The following is a 9109-nucleotide window of genomic DNA, read 5'->3' on the forward strand; positions in this document are numbered from 1 at the left end:
ATGTTGCCATTGTGTGATATATGAATGAAACATCTCATGTCTGAAAGAGTCATTGTCAACTGAGTCCAGCTGGTTTGGCTGTATTCTGCTCAGTCTAGAGTCCAGTTGCTTCCTGCAGTTGTGCTTAGTTTCAGCTCAGTACTATGCAAGCAAATGTCTAATCTGTTACTCAAAATCCTCAGTTTATTCACCTTCTCCCCCTTGAAGTGTACTTTGGGGTTGAGATCCTTGCTAGGACATTAACTGTGGCGTGAGGTCATTCTTTGATTTTATCCTTGTAGGCACAGAAAAGTGAATAATGCATGTGTGTATGCTTACAAATGAGGGAAAGAGATGAAGTTGTTGTGTACTACAGGAAGTTAATGAATGTTTTAAAGAGCCTGTTTTTCCTTCCACACTGTCTTTACTGAAATCAATTCCATTTGCGTCAAAAGTTTTCTCGACCAGCTCTAGAGTTCCATTTCCATCAAAGCTATTCGTACTGTTCAGTGGTTTGGCAGAAGGAATTGTTCCTTGGGAAGCCATCATTGCCAGTACTACAGATCAGATGGCAATGGCTTCTAAAATAGCAGGTTAATATCCCTGTCTGACAGGATTAAATGCCTAACAGTGATTCTTGCTTTTACAGCTCTCAGGGTAAGTGATGCCATATGCAATGATAAAGATGTGACATTGTTCAGCTTGTCTTTTGGAGAATGATTAAATGACATGCTTAAATCCTTTGTGGCCTCACAGTCTACAGTGCAACAGAACAGCTAAACTGTCTGTGAGGAACAATGGCTAAGTTACCTACCTAAAACTTCTTTTAACTTGCAAGTTGCAGGCAGAAGGAACAGCACACACTACTGTCATTTGTGCCTTACAAAGTGAAAATTGTAAAATCTGTCTGGTGAAAGTTCCCCACACTCCTCATGAAGGCACTCCTCTCTCTGGGGTGGAAAAATTTGGATGACAACACATTCAGTAGAACCTGAGCCTGCATCATCCCTCTAGACCTTAGGGTAAGATTCTGCTTTTGAATTTAAATATCTGTGTAGAGTTGTCTACATGTGAAGTAAGCAAGAGGCAAAAATTCTTTTTGCAAGTCAGTAAAGATCTCATTGTAGCAGTCTAAAGTTATCCTGCGAAGTAACATCGTCTAGGGCTGTTCAGCATTGTGTGCTGGTTGCTGACATCAGATTTAAAGGCAGTGCTTGGAGTGGTAGTTTGGTCTGCTTCCATATTTTTTTATTTCTAGCATAGAATTAATCATTCATAGTAAGATATTGCAGAAGGTAGTGTTGGGAAAGAGAGAGCTCAGGTGCTAAAATGGTCATCAAAACCCCAAAGTCAGGATTAGCTGTGCCAGTATTTTTGGAGAAAGCTTGGAAGGGTAGACCACTGCTGGTAGGTGTTTGGGAGCCTCACCCACCACTGACATCAATCCCATTGATGTGGAATCTGTTACAGGTGTTTGAGAAGCTTCTCTTCATGCTTAAGGTTTTTTCCAGTATGGAGGTAGGAAGAAAATACTTTAACTTTGGTGTCTTTTGGCCATTAGTCTGTGGTTCCTTAGTGTTCTTCTCTGGAGAATCACGTATTATTTCACATATAGAAATGACATAATTAACAAAAATATTAGGAATTAGAGAATTCTTTGATTAAATTTTAATATAAGATTATGTGTTTCTTTTAAAATGGAAGTAACTGCCTGGCAAGTTACTTCCATTTTAAAATCAAGAGCAAAATCTGTGATTCTTCAGACAAGAAGAATCAAGAGCAAAACCTGTGATTCTTCAGTCTCTCTGTTGTCTGGCTTTAAGAAATCCTCCTAATGGTAATTAACCATTATATAATCAGACAGCTATCAATTTACAGTAGGATAAAATATAATCTACAGGATTGCATTATGTACAGTTTCCAGGCTTGTAGGACATGAGCAGGTTTGGGTCAGCCCTAATGTTAAAAAATGACTTAAAGTTCAGAAAGCTGGAAAGCTGATGGTGTTTGCTTTTCTTAATAAAGCAAACTGTAAGTCAAACATTTAATCACAGCACTCTGGTAACAGGGGCCCTGTTTTAATGCAGCTCTTTTATTGGCCTCTTTGTACTTCAGAAATAATAAAGGCGATCCTGACGGATAAGGTGTTTTCAGTGCAAGTCTCATGTGGAACTTTTATTTCCAGACACAGGCCTTGTGTAACAATATGAATCACTGATGTGAGAGCTGTTCTGATCTATGGTGGTTTTTCCAGTAGGGAAATAACCTGCTGAGTTTATTAATGTTTGTCTAATTTACATCATTAGAGTAATTTTTTAAATAGTTCTGACTGTTTGCTTTATTGCCGGCACGAGTGTAGGGAGGAAGGATGCCAGAGTGAGAGGCTGCTCATTTCTGAGCAGGGTGGGAAGCTCAGCCTCACATCCTCCTGGGTGCTCCTTGAGCAGGGAAAATCTTTGAGGCTTCAAGATCTGAAGGCCTGCACACCACAGATGTTCATGTTTCTCTGGGGTTTCCTGGTTCAACAGACCTTGGAGGCACCAGGAGAAGAGCAGGGGCAGGGGTGGCAGGAGAATGGGGCTTGTGTGCTCAGCAGGGAGACACCCATTTGAGTTTCAATATTTCAGGGGGGTGTTGGTGACATTCCTCTTACAGGTGTTGCACAAATCAGCTGACAAAGGGGGATTTTTGCAGCTCTTGGTGTGCTGGTCATTGGCAGTGCCTGCAGACCTCAGCAGGATTGTTCTTGCACTGCTGTGCTGGAATGGGCTCAGCAGTGGCCCTGGGGAATGCTGTGCTCTATCTGAAAGGCTTGCCCAGCTCCCACCCTCAGAGGTGGATTGCAGGAGACAGTACCATGTCTGTTACTAACACTGTTAGCAGTAATACAGGTGAGACTCTTTAGCTGAAAAGACTTGATTTACAGCTCAGACTGAAATTCTGTTGGTTTTTCCCCCCTCCTTCTCAAAGGGAAAGAAAAGAAGGAAGAGGAAATGGTACAACTGGAATCCAGCAGACCGAGTTGTCATCTTGGCTGTTCTTCCTGAAAATCTGGAATCTTTGGATTAGTTACTAGTTACTCTGGATTTACTACAATGAGATAAGAATCTGATAAAGCTGCTGTAATTTTTGTGAACTGTTTTTAATTGGTATCTGTGTCTCTATCTACACATACATAGGCAATATGTGGACAGTTGTCTGTACTTCACAAAAATTGTACTTCATGGATGTAGTGGCAATTCATCATTTCTGTGACCAAATCCTTTTTACCTGAGTGGGAAAACTTCAATGAATTCTCCAGTCTGAGCTGTAATGCCTGTTGAGTTTGCCCCCAAGAAGCAGTGAGGTGCTCTGCCCCATAATGCATCTAGCCGGGCAGGTAAAGCAGAGGCTGAGAGTTGGAAAAACCCTGATTGTTTCTATTTCTGAGTTCATATTAAGTTTCTGAGTTAAATTTAACTCTCTCACTCATACAGTGTTATACAGGTTGCTTGAAGAATTGTGTTTGAATGACTGACTCTCTTTGTGTAAATACACTGCAGAATTTAAGGTTTTGAGGTTATTTAGATTTTGGACACCTGTTTAATCAGGTACACTGGCAATACTTAGTTTTCTATTTGTAGACTGTAAGGAAGAAGTTACAGGCAACATATTTTCTTCTTTTTCCTGGATAGGAAATTTTTTTCTTCACTTTGTGTGGACAGCTGCTCAGCTGCAGGTAAAAAATGTTATAGTTTATGGGACTGCCAGCTGGAGCCAATTAAAATCTAATGGACCAGAGTTGGCACTAAAATATCTTATTCTGCCCTAGCAATGTAGAAGTTTGTTCTGCTGCTTAGACGTGATTTAAAAGGTTTACAGTGTTGTTAAGGAACAAATTTGCTTACCATTTTGCAACCCAAAACATGTTTGAATTTAAAATCTGACACAGAAATATCATTTGGGTCCTTTAATGAGGTCATGGTTCTACTGAACATGGAGAGTTGTGATGGAGGGACTGTCCTGACATCCTCTCCTAAATATATGAGATGGAAACAGAGAGCTGAAAGACTTGCTTTCGTCACACCAAGGGTCTGCTACATACCTAGGAAAAAAATGTGGGTCTTAAAATAATCTGTCTTAGTTCTGACTGCCTCAAGCAAAAGAAACCTAGGGAAAGATGAGGAGATTGAATTACAGTATTGGAGAGTGAAAATCATCATTATTGAGAGTAACATGGGCAAAGGGAGACATGGATCAGGTGTGCCAGAGGGGCAGAATAGAGTTAGAGCTCAGCAAAAAGAATGGAGTTTTAAAATAGAAGTCAGTCCATTTGAACTGGAAGGAGCTGTTTGTTCTTGAGAGGTATGATTCAGACTAGGTTCTTTGTGCAAACCTAAACATAAAAGGCATTTTTTGCCTCTTCAAAATCAAGTATTTTCAAAGACTGAATTGAAACTTTTTCACTTATTTTAGAAGGTGGGGAGAATTTTTTTTCAAAACATACAAAATTCACCGACAGTGTGTGAAAAATGGTTCATATAGGCAATCATTCCATCTCAGAAACCTTTCAATTTCTTTACTTAGTGGTAGTTTACATTAATTTAATTTTGTGTTTTCAGTGAGAACATTTCATCCAAGGTTTGTGTGATGAGCAGGAACTCAATTGCATGGGATTGTTTCTCCATGTTCTAAAAGATTGCTCGGGGCACAAAAGATACCCTGACAACAAGAACATTGGCAATCCTGTAGATGCATGAGAAAGGAAAGGGATTATTCTTGGGGCCTAATCCTGGAGCATATTGTCCCATGGTTTCTACAAATAAACAGTCTGTGCGTTTGAAAGAATGAGAAATGTGAATAGTGGGCATTTGAAAGTGTCTAATTTCTCTGTTTTGCTATTCATGAGACAGATCTAAGCTGCTTTTAAGTATTTAGTCACTCATTCAAAGATTCATGTATTCAAAGACTGGTCAACCATTGCCACTTTTAATCCTGAACTAACCATTTTAAACCCAGAAATGGGTTATTGCATGCCTGTGTTCTTCTGTGCTGCAGGTGGACAAGCTGCTGTAGAGGCCAGAGAAAAGAGGATTGGGAGGAAAATAAAAGAGCATGAGAAAAAATTGAGTTTAGAGATAATTGTGTGGAACAGATTATAAAATGCTTGAAAAACTTCTCTTTAGATGAAGAGCTTCAAAATGTCCAAAATGAGTCACAAAACCTAGAGTGCATGGAGTGTAATGATATCTACAAACAGTGCTGCTTGTCTTGCTTTAACTTGTCACAGTGTTTCACTGCTTCCTGGGTGACCACTCTGCTTGTGGATGACATACTTTCTGCTCCTGTTGGGATACAGGCAGTTTCTTGATGTCTTGGTGGAATGCCAGCCTTGGATGGGTTTGCATTGAGGAGCATTTATTGTTAGACCACTGTGAGGTAAAGATGTGGAGTTCAGAGAAAACTGTCCTCAGAGGAATGAGACTGGGGCCAGGCCTAATTCAGTCTTAATTTTCATTTTTTCCATAGCTTTCCTTTTTTTTTTTTTCTTTGGGGACTATTTCCATGTATTTTTGAGACAATAAGTTAATTCAAATACAAATAATTTCTTAAGAGCTTTACACAGTTAAAACTAGGTTGTTTTCCTCCTTAGCTCAGTTCCCCTCAATACTGAAACCAAGGATTCCAGGAGAAGTAGAGATCACACAGCTAGTTTGGTTCTCAGGCACAGGACTGAGACACTGTCACAAAACCATTGAATGGTTTTACTCCATACGTGGTATTACTGTGCCTCTGTCAAAGCCAGAGCACTTCCTTCTCTCACCTTGTCAATGTGTCACTTAAAATAGACATTAGTATTTGAAGAGACACAAAACTTCATAACATTAATAACAGCTTCATAATATTAAAGAGAAATATATAACCTAATTGGAGAATGAATGTAGACTTTTTTGGCTGCTCTTCAGACGGGAGATTTATTGGAAATACTGTAGTGTTTTAATTCCTAACTTATCTCTTTTCCCTCAGTTCACAGTAAGGTTCTCCATTTGCCTCTCTCTCTTGAAATGGAATCTTTTTAGGTACCATTTTTGTTGTGAACATTGTTCAAAGGAAAAGGAAGAAGAAACCAATCCAAACCACAATATGGATGATTCATAGTAAGAACTACTGAGGCTGTAAAAATCCCTGGTAGGCATTCTGACGAGTTGGCATATCTCCTTCCACATCGATAAATTTGTCACTGGTGAAGCTGTTTATTCCTTTGCAGTTGTATGATTTATGCTGGACCTTTTGTACTGCTTATGTGGACCTATAGCTCATCCTCAAACAGTAGAAGATGAACTCTGACTAATAGATCCCAGTGACTGTCCTACAATTTATGCAGGATCAGTGTTTTAAAAGGGTAGTGTGCATGATTTAAGTAGGATTTGAGTATATAGCCATGGTTTGTCCTTTGCTGTCAGCAAAGCCATCCTAAGTTCATTTCTTTAAAGAAGCTCCAGGCCAAATGTCAGGAAAAATTAAATCAAGCAGTGATGTAGTCCCATAGGGAAAATGTATTTCAATTGTGAGGTATTCATGGGTATAATATGTCATCCTGTAGTCTGTGACTGTTGGGTGCACTTAGAGGCAATGTGGCTTGGTAATTGCTACTTGTTAAGAAATTTGGGTATGATAAAAAATGACCTGCCAGGGAGAGAGACAGTTTTGTTAATTTTATTTATGAGACTTTCATCAAAATTGGAACGATGTGTGTATGTAGCAGAAAATCCTCTTTGTAACAGCATCTTTTATTAAAGAACATAGTTTTTGTCTTCCAGCAAGGAGATACCATAATCTTTCCGAGCTTTGGTTTCTGCAGACTGAGAAACAATTTGGTCACAAGCTCCTTATTTTGCTCAGCCAACATTCTGATACACAATTTGCCCTTCCTGAGGGTAAGTGTAAGTAAATTTTCCATCCTCCAACAGATGTGGGATAAAGCTAGGCTTGTTGGATCAGCCTGAATCCAAACCTGGAAAGATTTAATTCTATCTTCTGTAGTTTTGCTTTTGTAGAAAGTTTCTTATTTTTCCTGTAGTTTTGTTTTTGTAGAAAGTCTCTTCTTTTTCATGGCATATTCTAAATAAACCAAGCCAGAGCTTACAGTTCAGGTTGTTTTTTATGTGGATACCTGACCCAGGAGCAAGATTGAGGAGATCACAGCTGGAAGCCTGGTGAGCTGAGATGGAGCCACAAGCTGCTTGTCCATGAGACACTTCCCTGCCCATGCAGCTGTATTAGCTTATTCCCAGCTTTTCTGGGAGCACAGGGGCTTGCAGTGGTTTTCTAAACCATCTTTAATTGCAGATAGGTAACTTTGTGGTATCAATAACCATAGGCACTCCTGTGTAGCACTGAAGCATTTATGTCATTCTTAGCCTTGTTATTTGATTACTGTGGAGCATTGCATGTGGAGCACACATATAATTTAGAATATTTTCAGATGCAAATGGATGTTTAAATCAGAAGAAGCTGATGCACATTTGACAGCAGCATCCTTCCAAAATGGAAAGTTTTATCACCTTTTAGATCCTTACAGAACAATAGACCTGATCTCTCCGCTGGACAAAATCACCATATTGCTTTGGGCTTTAGCAACTCTCTGACATTAATGATCTAACCCAGTATTGCTCCTATATCTGAGGAAAAGGGTGGTAAGCCATATTTCAAGGATTTATTTTAAAGATGTGAGAAGTGGAAGAGGCCAGATTCTGCTTCAGCTTGTGCCACGCTATGTCCAGAAGAGGTGAATTAAAGACCCAAAGTCGTTTTAATCAGAGCACTTGTGTTATTCCACAGTAACACTTTCCTAGCCAGCAGCCTAAAACCAATGACAGAAAATGAATGAATCACAAGAGTTTCTGAATACTTTCATTGTGCTCTAACACAATGCATGAGATGTTCTGGGTAAGGAAATAAGTTGCACAGAGTTTTGAATAGGAAAAAAACCCCCTCATGTACTTAACCCTTTAGAGTCTGCTGCAGGCAGGAAAATTAAGGATGGGCTGTCATCAGACAGTTTCATCTGGCCCTTGCATGTCTGGCAAGCCAATCCTTTTAGGGAACATTTTATTATTCATGGCCTATTTAAAAGATAGGTCTTTTCATATCAGATTCAGCTTTATTGAGGTGTTTGGGTTTTTTTTTTTTGGGTTTTTTTTTTGTTTTTTTTGGTGGTTGTTGTTTTTTGGGTTTTGGGTTTTTTTTTTTGGGTGTGTACTTGTTGAATTTAAAAACCCATCTAAAGGAATACAAAGCTTTTTTGTTGCATTCTTTAGTATTCATGTGTCTTAGAAGAATCATGAATTACTCGAGTTCTCTTAGGCCTAAAGTACTTCTGGATACAGTTAACCAATGCCTTTAACCAATGCCTCTTCACTGGAAAGGAACTTGGTTCACATGATCAAAGTGCATCTTTTCCATAATAGCGAGCAAAAGATTTTAATCAAGCTGCCCACATGACCATAAGGAGATGATGTCTTTCCCTGAGGAGCCAAGGCTGATTGTGAATTCATTGAATCTTTCCAAAGTGCATTTCATTACAGTGGCTTTCCTTTGTTGTATTGCTGGAATTTATTGTATTGCTTGGATTTAGGACTTTTTCTCAGGTCATTTTAGTGTCCAGCCTCAGTGATGCTGTGCCACCCACAGACATCTGTTTTAACTGTTTAGGTTTCTAATAAAGATGTTACATAAACCATGGATTACAGGATGGAAGCATGTTTGTTGATTAATTTCTTATATAAACACTTTTCTAAACATTGGTACTGTCTGTTTAGACCAGTACATAATGTTCACAGCTCTTGGGTTGAGTAAGCATTCATTACCATCCTTTCTTCCCCAGGGTCTCCTTTGTTCTGTTTCATAGCAGTTTTCCTGCCTGTGATATTGCTGCTTGCAGTATTTTTCTCCTTTGTTTTGTCTCCTTTCCAGTTATTTCCCCCTTCCTTCACTGGAACCAATATTACTAATTTTTTTCTAGATAATTGATTTTCTCAACTTTTTTCCTAGTTCCCTCTTTTTATTTTTTAATATCTTGTCTCTTGTTTTGTTTATGGAGATGTTCTTGCCTCCATCTTAATTATCTTTTATATGGGTAGTTAAAATA

The 9109-nt window shown here is 39.0% G+C and overlaps 1 protein-coding gene and 1 long non-coding RNA gene across 7 annotated transcripts in view; both read left to right on the forward strand.

The window, feature by feature from the left end:
• The window catches only part of SORCS2 (sortilin related VPS10 domain containing receptor 2), a 533074-nt gene that overhangs the window by 84253 nt on the left and 439712 nt on the right, over positions 1-9109 (forward strand). The gene's annotated exons all lie outside the window — the stretch shown is intronic.
• Positions 748-3210, forward strand: LOC135300094 (uncharacterized). The gene is made up of 3 exons (XR_010361974.1): positions 748-1001; positions 1450-1497; positions 2950-3210. It is a non-coding gene; the product is annotated as an uncharacterized LOC135300094 (long non-coding RNA).

The sequence above is a fragment of the Passer domesticus genome, chromosome 4 (genome assembly GCF_036417665.1).
Source record: "Passer domesticus isolate bPasDom1 chromosome 4, bPasDom1.hap1, whole genome shotgun sequence".
Taxonomy (NCBI): domain Eukaryota; kingdom Metazoa; phylum Chordata; class Aves; order Passeriformes; family Passeridae; genus Passer; species Passer domesticus.